The sequence below is a fragment of the Chinchilla lanigera genome, unplaced genomic scaffold (genome assembly GCF_000276665.1).
Source record: "Chinchilla lanigera isolate Chin_1 unplaced genomic scaffold, ChiLan1.0 scaffold00171, whole genome shotgun sequence".
In the NCBI taxonomy this organism is placed as follows: domain Eukaryota; kingdom Metazoa; phylum Chordata; class Mammalia; order Rodentia; family Chinchillidae; genus Chinchilla; species Chinchilla lanigera.
Genome location: NW_004955572.1, coordinates 890,086 through 903,332, shown reverse-complemented (window position 1 = coordinate 903,332; position 13,247 = coordinate 890,086). Strand labels below are relative to the sequence as shown.

Here is a 13,247-nt window from a genome sequence, read left to right as displayed (position 1 = left end):
AGGAGGTTCGCAAGTTTGAAGTCAGCCTGGGTAACTCAGTGAGACTCTATCTCCAAACAAACAACAAACAAACAAACAAACAAACCAACAAAAAACAGAAGACAGGGATGTAGCCCCGTGTGAAGGCCCCAGTGCTGCAAAAATCTCAAGAGATCAAAATCCCAAAAATATAGTTTTGGAAAAAATATTTAAACAATTTTAAATTTTATTTTAAGATAAATGGCTTTTGCAGGTAAATGTAGCTTTAATTCATTAGAAGCTCTTGGAACTGCCTACACTAAAATGAATGCCAATTCAAACAAATATTACATTTATTATTATTATTATTTATTCCCACTGGTGATCAAACCCAAGGGTGCTCTTTCACTGAGTTACATCCCCAGCCCATCTTTTTTCTTTAGTGCTTTGATGCTGTGTACATCAAACTAAAACACATGGCTGTCCCAATGAACTACACTCCCAGACCTTTTTATTGTTTATTTTGAGACAGAGTCTCACTAGGATGCCCAGGCTGTCTTCAAACCTGCCGCCTTCGTGGCTCAGCCTCCCAAGTAGCTGGCACTACTACGGTTAATGACAGTGTTTTAAACTGAATCTGTGATTTTGTCCTATGCATGGCCAATCTGCTCATTTGAATTTTCCCCAAATTGTGCTGGGTTGATTGGGGAAAAGAATAATAAAGTTTTTCTGTGTGTCTTTTTGACCAAGCACTACACTGGTTCACCCAACTGACCACCTGTTCATCTGTATTGTTACTGCTGCTTCAGACTTTTCCTGGCTGCTAGTTCCACCTTCCCATCTTGCGCTCCCCAGGCAGGGTGCTGCTGTGTCACTGGCCATCTTGCCAGCCAGCCCAGGCCCTCTGGATACAGGGAAGAGTCATCTGCAATCTCTCCTGCTGTGGGGGTCCTCTGGATGAAGGGAGCGGTCACCTGGTGATCTTGCAGCCCACCCACACCCTCTGGATGAGGGAGGGATCACTTGGCGGATGCCTTATTTATATATATTGTCTTTTTTATAATTGAAGAAGTTTGTTTTATCTGCTACAGTATTAATATACCTCCTTAAGCATCTTTAATTTATTGTTTCATGGAATATATTCTTTTCTATCCTACTTTCAGCTTATATGTGCTTTTAAATGCAGACCGACTCAGTTATTGACAGAACATAAATGAATCATATTTAATCAATACTGACAATTTGTATCTTTTTTTTTTTTTTTCTCTGGTACTGGGAACCAAACTCACGACCTTGCGCTTGCCAGGCAGGCGCTTTTGCCGCTGAGCTAAATCCCCAGCCCCTGTATCTTTTAATAGATGGATTTAGCTCATTTACGTTTAAAGTGATTTTAGTATGGAAAGTCTTATGTCTGTCTTTTTACCATTTGTTTCCTATAATTCTTAAAAATAAGTTTTGTTCCTTTACTATTCCAACTCTACCTTTTTGTCTGTTATGACATTTTGATGCCATCCTTATAGTCTTTTCCCTATGTATAATAATAATAATAATAATTGTTATTATTTTGGTTATTCTGGGAATATTACTCTCGGAATTGAAATTAAGTAAGCAGTTGAATATACAGATCTGGGAAAAGTTACGGCTAGAAAAATAAATTCAGTAATAATTGTTATGCAGATGATATTAAAGCTGTAGGACTAATGGGATATTTTTAGAAGAGAATGTAGCCAGACAAGAGCCAAAAATGCAGGACCAAACCCTGAGAACTTGAAAATCTAACCTCCCTTTTGATGGATAATCTTGTATTTACCTTTAAATCTTGTGACTAGGCAAGAATTGCTACTTGGGTGTCTTCTCTAGTTCTCATTGCTGCAGGTACGAAGGTAGGAATTGTTTCCCACGCCTGCTGATCATTAAAACAAGGGGAGTTGTTTTAGTTTGAAAATTCTGTTTCAAGTTTTCATTTCCTTGGATATCTCAATTTATTGTTCCAAATCGCTCATTTTCTTAAAAAGTAACAAAGTGTGCTTTGGTGTTCGGTAATTCCTGAGATGAAGCTTATGAGACCGAAGACTTGCGCCAACAAAGTCAAAGGCATGCACATAAACCACATATGTAATGTCAGTGAGCTACGTGTCTTCCTACTTGCCACAGCTTGTTACTCCTGATTTGAGCAGCTTTTTATCAAAAACACAGTTTTAATCACAAGAATTGAGGGAGTGGGGATGATTCTTATGAAAGAACAACTCTACATTCACATTTTATTGAGGGAAGGTTAAAATTATTGTCTTACTTGTGAACAATGCTTCATTCTGACCCTTAAAACAGCTCTGTTTGTAGGAGGCAGATGGATTATGAATAAGCATGTCATGCCTACACTGAAAAAATTTTTAAAATGTAATAATAGGAGGCAACTGAATATAGTTTATCACTTGCTTTTAGCCCAATGACTAATTCCTGTTACTTGCTGTATATAGTCTATTTTATCCTGGTGTCAGCTGCTTGCTACACGACAAACACATCTCTCATTGGTGTACTCCTGATTTCTGAGAAGTAGAGCATTGGAAAATTGATATTCTGCAATCTTCATTAGGAAAAGCAAATGGAGAAGATGAGAGGTAGTGTCTGATAGTCGAGCACAAGTGTTTCTCACCATAGTTACAATATAACTTGAACAACATGCATAACATGATTCCTAAAATTTGAATGAAGTTCTTGCAGAAAACACTCTTATTTGGACTGTTCCCCCACCCCTGCTTTCTTTTTCTGTCTGATGTATAGAAGCTGGAAAGCAAATTCAGTGAACTCCTTTAAAATTGAGTTCCTAATCGCCTCACCATGGCAACCCTATCATTTATACAGTATTTTGAGATCCCAGGTGTTTTTTTCAAAGGAGCCCACACAAGTCTTCTACAGCTTTAACAGACTTCAAGAGGAACGAATCTCCATGTGATTCTTAGTGTTAGGATAGGCTCAGGCTAGGCCTTAGATTCCTAGTTCCATAGAAAAAGAGTGCTAAGTGAGTTTTTAGCCTGGATTTCATTGATAGTCTATAGGGGGCAATCTGTGAACCTCTCTAAACTGAATATAAAATTTGGTGCATACTTTTTTTTTTTTTGTCCAGAGGAAAGAGAGAGGTTTCAGATCATCAGGTTTTCAGAAAATTACGTTGCCTTCCTTGTACTTTCAAGAGCTCTAACCTGAATTAGCCTATTAAGTAAATCCAGATTTTGCTGTCTGTACTTTGTAAACCTCATTAAAATACTGTAAACATAAATTGATTAAGGTGGGGTTTTAAGAAAAAAATGTATCCTCAATTAGTATTAAAACTCATATCACCTGCTTCTCTATCACACTGGTAAGTGACAACCACACCAATTGGCTTTTTTACTCCTAGCCCATAAAATCAACCACACCAAATGCTGTAGTCTCCATGGGAAAAGGGTGCTGCCCTGAGCTAAAATGATGGCTGGAGACGGTCTCATTGCTATTGATTGGTGTCACAGTGACTGCAGGCCAAATTAGGAAGCAGGAGTAAAAGAATGAATATTGCAGTGGTTTACTGCTAGATACTCTGCTACATATTTTCATAAACTAAATTTTCACAATCATCTTATGAGGTTACCATTGATGTCCTAATTCTAGAAGCTCAGAATGGTGAAATGGTTTGCCAAAGGTCTTAGTAAAGTGTCAGAACTGAAACTGAATCCTTGTACTTTTGCCATTGCTTCAGGTCCTATTGGAGCCTGGAACAAGGAGTAAGGAAGACAGCCTAAGGGATGCTTGAGACAGTTTCTGTCCTTTGAACTTTAGAAGTAATTCACTCTTCTGGGTTTTATGAGAATAGTCTATGCTCGAGGGTGACTCAGAGGCTCCAGAAAGTCTAAATTCTATTGCTGGGGAGGCCACTGCTCTGTCCCTTGAAGCAGCTCTAAGATTTGATTCTGTTTGTATATTCTCTAAATAACAGTTACTGTAGCCCACACTGAAACCACCTCCTCAGGAATTTGAAGTGCGATAAAAACAGCTAAAAGATGGCATTGTCTAAAGCTGCATGAAAGGACTGGAATTTGTCTGATGAACAAAAATTTTGCAATCATAACACCTTTTACTCCCACAGCAAACAGAACTTTTTCTTTGTGAAGGAAGCAAGCAAGCCATTTCATTTTCAGAGTAATGGTGCTGTTTAAAGAGACAGTGTTTGCAGTTTAGCACTTGATTTCCTTTACTTTACATCTAATGCCATCAAGGGAGAAAAGCTAGCTTTCAAAGCACTGAAATCATTTCTTATTACTTAAATGGATTAATGTGAGCTTTATTGACAAGCTAATAGTCATGATATTTCCAAGTGTGGTCTATGGAACTCCCAAGACTAGAATTACCTTCATACTCAAAATATACAGATTCCTACTCCCTTAGAATCATTTGGGTAGAAGGAGGCTAAGGGTTAAGGTATACGAATTTTAACAGCTCCTCAGGAGATTCTTATGTCCATTTAAGTCTGAAAAATCACTGCAGTGGGAGGACAAACACCACAATAACCTGAATTTGAGTATTTTTGCTATAATAGCATTTGTTTAAACTGGATCTAGTAATTATTACATTCTTGCAGGATAAGTCAATTTGTACATGAAAAAGTTACAAAAGTGGAGGATAAGAATGTTACTGTCTTTAAGAAACTGAAGAGCTGGTAGACATATTCTATGATACTTTAGAGGTCAAAACTGGCCTTGTACCTTAAAACAGGAAGAGGCCAACTTTGAAAGGCAGATATCTATAGCTAGACTGAGCTAACTGGGTTGAGGCAAGCACAGACCTAGTTGTAGAGCCTATGAGAAAGTTCACAGGACAATAGGAAGAACAGGTTATCCCAAAATGTGTATGTGTGGTGAATGTCTGTATTTTTAAGGTGGGCTGCAGCAAGTGAAATGGCAAAGGAAGGAGTAAATAATATAGTAAAGGCCTTCTTGTTGATATGGTTTGGAGTATGGGCAAGGAAGAAGAATGTGAATTCAACAGTCCAGCAGTTTTATTGCTAAACCTGAGAGGGACCTCTCTGTGAGAGTAGAACAGAAATGGTGTCTCTTACAGGCTAAGAGGCTTTTTATTGTGTTTTTTGGTGGGATTTCATGGGGCAGGTTGGAGAATCAGCAGGCTTGTGGCTTGCTGATGTGCCCTCTGTAACCTGCTGATATGTCCTTTGTGACCTACTGACAGGTCCTCTGTGTCCTAAGGAAAATGAAACCTACTTTTCTCTACAATGAGGAGAGGGCTCATTTGAACTGGCAGTGTCCCTGTCTGGGGTCTGTCGTTCCTGGCTTTAAAGGGGTACAGGAAACTGGGTCATCGTTCTTTTCTTGGCTACATCCTGCTAAGAGGGGGTGATGAAAAATTTTCTTTCCTTTTGTTTTTTTTTTTTTTTTAACTTTATGTTCTGGAGAGAGAAAAGGAAGGCCATTTGAAGGTAATTTCGAGGAGTTGCCTAGGAGATGGTTACTATTTGTTCCTGAAAAATACCTTTGAAGTAGACTAATTATACAAGGAAGAAAATGGAGGAAAAGAGTAGTAAACATTAAGGGGGCCAGGAGGTGTAGGAGCCAGCAAAAATGAAGGAGAAACAGATCGTTCGAAGAACCTTCAAGGAATTTGTTTGGAAGCCCATTCACAAAGACATTTTACCCTGTCTTTGAGGAGACTGCATTTGTTGGTGTCAAAGCAGCATTCGTGTTAGAGGAGAGCACATATGCTGCCCTGTGAAGCTTTCAGGGGATCAGAGCCTCTGTGGTTTTGGAGGACAACTGAAACCAGGGAGTCTACTTGATCCCAGTTGGTCAGAGACTTCTTTGAGCCCCTAGGCGAGTTCTTCTGACTGCCTGGTGAACTCTGAGAGACTCCTAGGGCTCTGATCCCCATTCTTGTGATTATTCCCAGGATAGTCCTTAAGGTGACTAGTTATATGACGTGTTGTGCTGCCCTGACATGGGTTATGAGGGAGACAGGGATAGGTTGATCGGATGTTGCTAAGGAAAGGGTGGGAGTGAGGAGGTCTAATGTATAGCCTCTGGTCCAGTTGATAGGCAGGCAAATGTATGCCTCGTCTCTGTGCACCCAGAAGATGCTCAGCCTCAGGGAAAGCCATCCCATGAAGTCAAATTGGGACAGGAGGTGGAAGTCTGAGGGGTGGATTGGGAAGTAAATATTGGACTGCCTCCAATTTATGCCGTACATGGAAAGAGGAGCTAAAAGTTGCAACTTTCAAGGGAGAAATGGATGAGGTAATTAGTTCCGCTTTTTTCCTTGAAGATATGTGCCCAAAGCTGCCCTTTATCCTGGTTCAACGTGGATTACTTGCTCTTTAAATCTGCCAAAGGACTGTTATCCTGGAATCTCTTTCATCATTATCAACAAGGAGCTTGGTTTTTCTTTTGTACTGGCTCTGTTTCCAGGATCCTATGGTGCCATGTTTTTTGGGCTTACTCCCTTGTGTCTGGTGGAGTTCATCTTTTCTTTCTTGAGACCTGCATGTCTGGGAATGTCTTTATCTTTGTATTTAGCATGAAGTATAGAATTCTAGGTCAAAAAAGCATTTTCCCACAGAATTTTGAAAGCATCACATTCCTCTTTTACTTTGTAGTATTGCTGTCAAGAAGTTCTGCTATTCTCTTTAATAATCCATTATATATCTCAGGTGCTTTTTCTTTGAAACCTTTTAACATTTTCTCTCTATTCTCGGTGTTCTGAAGTTTCATGACAGTGTCTCTTACTGTATACTGTATTAATCATTGTGCTGGGCCTTCTAAATCTGTGAAGATGTGACCCTCACATGGAGGACATTTTCTTTTCTTTTTTTTTTTTTTTTATTTTAAGGATAAAAGGAGGGAAACATTAACAGATATATATTTTACAACATATCACAAGCACAATACAGACAATACAGAGTTCCAAACAAAGTGGTAGGGAATTAACAATGGTGGTTGTATTACATATTGATATCTTCAAAGTGGCTTCTCATGAAAACAGATATAGACATGCAATACTGGTCAACCAAAGACTCATTGACAGTTTCTTTCAGCATAGAAACAGCAGATAGAAGAACATTTTCTTGAATTAGTTCCTTAATTTCCTTCTCTTTGTTTCCTTCCTTCCCTGAAAACATTGCTGCATGTTTAATGCCCTGGACGAACCCTGTATTTCATTATTTCCTTTCTATGGCCCATGTCTTTTGTTGTTGTTATTATTGTAATTTCTTGGAATATTTTTTCAACTTTCTTCTAATCCACTTATACATGTAAACACATTTACATATACGTCTACTAAATAGCTAAGAACGTCTTATTTTCTGAAATGTCCTATTTTTACAGCAGTTTTCTTATTTAATGGATAAATTGGCTTTCCTTAACTCTAAAGATATTAATTACTAACAGTTTCAGATGTTTTTTCCTGTTTTCTGCATTATATTCTACAAGTTTCTTCCTTCCTTCCTTCCTTTCTTTCTTTCTTTCTTTCTTTCTTTCTTTCTTTCTTTCTTTCTTTCTTTCTTTTTTTCTTTCTTTCTGGATCTCACGTCTCATCTTAGAGCTTGCCCTCGTATGATAGTATGTGATTCTGTTTGTATTTAAGATTGGCAGCACTGGCGCATGCCTGCTGGGAGGCTGATCCACAGGGGTCACAGGTCAAGCTCAGCTTGGACAACTTAGTGACTTAGTGAGATAGCCTGTCACATTATAAGAAATAAAAGTATTCGTGCTTCAGGAATCCAAGGCCTTCTGCATGCTAAGCAAGTGTATTTGTAGGCTACACCTCTAGCTAGGAAAACACAACTGATCATGATGGAATAATTGATACAAACTTGCTCTTCTTCCATAAATAACTAGAAAAATGGGTACAATGCATGAAAAGGCTATTTTACAGAGTTTTGGACCAGAGGCAGTACATCACTGTAATTTCTAAGAGAATGGAAATAAACAAGATGATTCCTATAATCACATCAGCTTTATGCCTAAAGGTACTTTCCAGATCTCATCACAGGGAGAAGGGTGCCCATTGCAGTTTGGGGAATCTGAGAAATTACGGTTTGGGGAGTCTGAGGCAGTTGGAATTTACATTGTAAGGTGCATTGAATTCATTATGGTTGGAAAATTTATGTCTTAGCAGTCAGAAAATATTACAAATCAAGGTAGTTTGTATCTATGCCCCAGTAGGCCACTGGTAATAGTCCTTGTCCCCAAGTATACTTTGAATTGGAGAAATCTTTGGTGTGTTGCACTGAACATAAAGAAAAATTTGGTATTTTGAAAATTAAAAATGCAAATCACAGGGAGTAATATGAGGTATGATTAAAAACTATGGTACAAATTTAACTTAATGTTTATTACATTGAATGACACATTGCCACCAATCTATCCTTACTTCAAACACACTTATCCCATTTTTCTTGCCACTTTCTGAAGCAGTTCTGAAAATCCTCTTTCATGAGTACCTTCAACTGTGTGGTCATGGCTGCCTTGATGTCCTGAATTGATTTTTCAAGATGTTTACCTTTCATGGTCATTTTGACTTTTGGGAAGAGCCAGAAGTTATATGGTGCCAGATATGCAGAATTAGGTGGATGAAGCCACATTGTAATACGTTTATGAGCCTGCCTTTTCATTGGATAACACCTGTCTGCAGCATTCATTGTATTTCTTATAATACTTCAGACAGATATTCACAAAAAAGCATTTTTAACACTGCTTCAGAAAGTGGTAAGAATAATGGGATAAGCATATTCAAATTGAGGGGAACTAATGGCAATATATCTTAGTAATAAATTTTAAAATGTAATTATTCACCATATTTTATCATACCTTATGTTTTCAGTATATATGTATAATGTATAACAGTTTATGTTTTAATAAGATGAAAAACCACACAATATACGTGGGGAAAAGATTTGAACAGACATCTCACAAAATGATATGAGCCAGTAAACGCATTAAAATTTGCTTATCATCATTGATTAATACAAAAATACAAATCAGAAGCCAATGAAATAACATTCTACATGCACCAGGAGGGCTACAATTGAAAAGACTGATTGTTCTGGCTTGTGTCTAGGTGGGGCTCTGCAGAGTTGGCTGGAGCTAGTGTGTGTATTACTGAGATCAAGGGTGTTTGGTACTTAATTAGTGCATTGGCTGGAATTAGCGTAGTTCTGGGTGTGGCTGAATGGATTCACTGAAGACAGAAACCCCATCCTGGGTGTGGGTGGCACCACTTAAAGGGTTTGTCGCCTGTTTGGGATAAAGGAGAAAGGCAGACTTGCTTCTTCTGGTGCTGCTAACTGCCTTCTGCTTGCCAGCGCATGGACTGTTTCTCTTCTGCAGTGCCCTTCTGGCATGCCACCCTGCTTTGGAAGCAATCTACTATGGACTGAAACCTCTACAAACTGTGAGTTTAAATAAACCTTTCCTCCTTTAACTTCAGGTGTTGAATATTTATACAACAAAAATGTAACTAGGACACTGATGATCCCTAATTTGGGGGAGGATGTGGAACCATATCTTACTCATTGCTGGTGGACATATAAAATGGTACAACCACTTCTGAAACTATTTTGGTAGTTTTCTTCTGAAAGTCAAATGCCCTTACCTTATTATCCAGCATTTTGGAAGCTTACATCTTTATACATCCAAATAATGGGAAATATATGGTCACAATAACTTACACAAGAGTGTTGACAGTACTTTTATTTATTATAGTGCCAAACTAAAAATCAGCCAAAATATCTATCAACATTAAAGTGACTAAAAAAGACATAGCCTAATTAATATAGCAGAGTACTCTATAATAAAATAATACGTTCCTGATACATGCAACCATATGGATTAATTAAAAACAGGTAGAGTGAAAGAAACCAGATAACATACACACACACACACACACACACACACACACACACACACATATGTGTATATATATATATATAATTCTATTTGGAGGAAACAAGAAAAACTTATGTATAGTGAGTAGGAGTAGTTCAGTGGTTGACTGAGGCCTATTACAGGGTAGAGACTGACAGCACAGGTGGTAGAAGGAACTTTTCGTAGTATGGAAAATTTCTGCATTGTAGTATATACAAGTGTACACATTTCTACTCATTCTTAAATTCATACTCAACTGGGTGCATTTTACACTGAGAGTTATATTCCAATAAAGTTTATTTTATTTTATTTTATTTGGAACCAGGAATCAAACTTAGGACCTTGCGCTTGCCAGGCAGGCTGTGCCACTGAAATATATCCCCGACACTTAAAGTTGATTTTAAAAAGCAACTTGTCATGACTGTACAGGCCTATAATCCCAGTCCTCTGGGAGGCTGAAGCAGAAGTATTGTATTGAGTTTTAAGTCAGCCTGGGTGACTTAGCAGTTTAGTGAAACTATCTCAAAACATAAAAATGGGCTAGAGTTGTAGCTCAGTGTGATGTCCCTTTGCTCAGTTCCCAGCACTGTAAGATAAATAAAATAAAATAAAGTAATGAATGATTAAAGCAGATTCATTATCAATACACAATTTTTGTGTTAATTTTACAACTGTTTTGATGCCTTTATTATTTCTGCTTACAAATGATTAACTATTTGAGTATCACTTTGTAGTTCTTGAATGAAATCTTACCCTCTCCAAGCCTAATGAGTACCTTACCTCTAGAGTTTGTAATCTAAAATTTTTAACTGAGTTGTTATTGTAAGGCCCAATAAATATCTCCTCAGTCTTCATCAGTTTCATAAGAAGTAACAGTGCATTTATAGAATAAATTAGGCCCTTCAGTAATTATTTAACTGTATGAAATACAGTATTTTCTCCTAGATGCAAAACACAAAGACACTCATGGATGTCACAGATTGAAAGGCATGGGTTGAATTTCCAGCATTTAGTATACATAGCTTTAGTAGTTTTATGTCTTAAGGACAAACCCAACTTATGGTCCATTTTTCACCTCAGTCCAAATCAATAATTATAATACCATAAAAATTAACTAAATCTGCATAGATGATAGATATATGCATCTTTGCTCATCTGCCATACTAGGACTAGAGAACGCTTTTATCCCAAAGTTAGCAGTGTAACATTAGATCTATCTTCTTTAGTCTCTACCCGTAAATGACCAGATTTCTGTTAGTGTATTAATCAGATGCTTTTCTTTTCTATACCATCCTTAGAATCAAACTGTTTAACAGATCATTTTTGTGTCAAACATAGGGTTTGTATTTCTGGATGTATATTCCCTAGTTGTACTTTAATATTTCTAAAATAGAATTAATATGGTCTCACTTTTATTTTGCCAATAATCATTAGTATTGGATCTGTAAATCGAAGCCATATCTGTACTAGAAATGACATTTAGAGCTGACTGAAAACACAACTGTAGGAACCGTTTTTGGGAATAAAGACGGAAAAGAAAAAGTGGTGTAACAAATAATGTAAATCACCATGCCCGCCTGTTGTATGATAACTTAATGTTCAAAGGTTGTATAATTCCTAGATGAAGTGGATGTAAAACGTTTTCCAGGGTCCGATTCACTAAGTCCTGGGATCTTCAAAGTGGGGATTATGTGCATTTAGAGAGCCATTACCACTCCCTGACCATAAACTTCTGAAGAGAGGAAGATTTAAGGTCATTCAAACACCATATACACCACAGCTAGATAAAATTTCCTACCTTTCATAGGCATTAATTCTATGAACTGTCTCTTGACATCAGCTATCTGGTAAGTTCATTGGGGAAAATATTTTTGCATTTACTTTGAGAGTGGCCTGTAAATAATCCTGATGGAAAATAAGTCTCTCTCAACATAGAATCTCCTGGTATTTCTATGCTTCTGTTTTAACGAGGGTAGCAGAAGATCGTGGCTCTGGCAGAGTCTGAGAAGAGGCAAGCAGATGACGACCAAGTCTGGGAGTTGCCCAGCTCCTTCAAATATAGCCCCCCTCACATACCTTGAAATTTGTGGATAGATTTTGGTGGCTACTTCATTCTTATTTACCCTTATACTTTTCCCAATAGTGACATGGATGTGCATAAATATTATAAAGGAGTATGATGAACTTTAGATTGGGTCACATTTGATAAGGAAGCACCAAAGGACCTGGTTGTTTTGTATTCGGTCTTGCACTGACAGCTTCATCAAAGAGGCCATAAGAACCATTTCTTTTGAGATTCCTCATCGGGGGATCCTCACTAAGGATTCAGTGATGATCAGCATGGCTGGTGTGGTCTATTACCAACTTCTGAATGAGACCCTGGCTGCAGCAAATATCACCAATGCAGGCCAGCAATCCATCCATTGGCACAAACAACTGTCAGGGGTGTTCTTGGTACCAAAAACCTTTCCCAGATGCTCTCTGACAGAAAAGAAATTGTATGTGACATGTGGTGTACTCGGGATGATGCCACTGATGACTGGGGAATATAGGTGGAGGGTATGGAAATTAAGGATGTGAAGTTCTCCACGCAGCTCCAGAGAGCTATGGCTGCAGAGGCAGAAGCATCCCCAGAGGCCGGAACCAATGTTATTGCAGCTGAAGGAGAAACGAATACATCTAGAACTCTGAAAGAAGCCTCCATGGTTATCACTGAACCTCCTACAGCCCTTTATCTTCTGTATATTCAGACACTGATTACCATTGCTGCTGAGGAAAACTCCACAGTTGTCTTCCTTCTGCCCATAGATACGTTGCAAGGCATCATGGGAGCAAAACACTGAGTCATGTAGGCTGGCACCAGTGAGAGCTGTGCAGGTCCAGGAATGAAGTAGGGGACCAAAATACCCTTCAGCTCATTAAGAGAGCGTAAAGCAGGAAACCTTGAATATCCTCTTTCCCTGTCCTTTTCTCTAGGTTGAGTGTGGAGTTCTCAGAATGTGTAGTGATCCTAGAAAGAGATGAAGGAATTGTTAGCTTATAAATACTGAAAGAGACTGGTGATTTATATAAAATGATTTCTTACTCTTTAAAATATTTAAGGGTTTGTATTTTAGATCATTGTGTAATAGGTTAAATTCCTCTTCTTTTAACTTCCATTGAGACATTCTGAAGCAAAGAGAGGGTAAGAAACAAGCCTCTTTCTATTCCTTATATTGTATTTAATCTACTAGGATAATAGTGGTGCTGATCCCATCAGTGGACTGATCAGCAATCACCACCTTTAATCCAAGCACCCTTAATCCTAGCATTGAACCGTGAATCAATCACAAACTCTAGATTCAGCCACCCCAGAAAAGCTCCATCTAAAAGTGCCTGAGGTTTTGG

The 13,247-nt window shown here is 38.1% G+C and overlaps 1 pseudogene; it reads left to right on the top strand.

Moving 5' to 3' along the window:
• Nucleotides 1-11,879: 11,879 nt before the first annotated feature.
• On the top strand, nt 11,880-12,703 carry LOC102008359 (annotated as a pseudogene).
• Nucleotides 12,704-13,247: the final 544 nt, after the last annotated feature.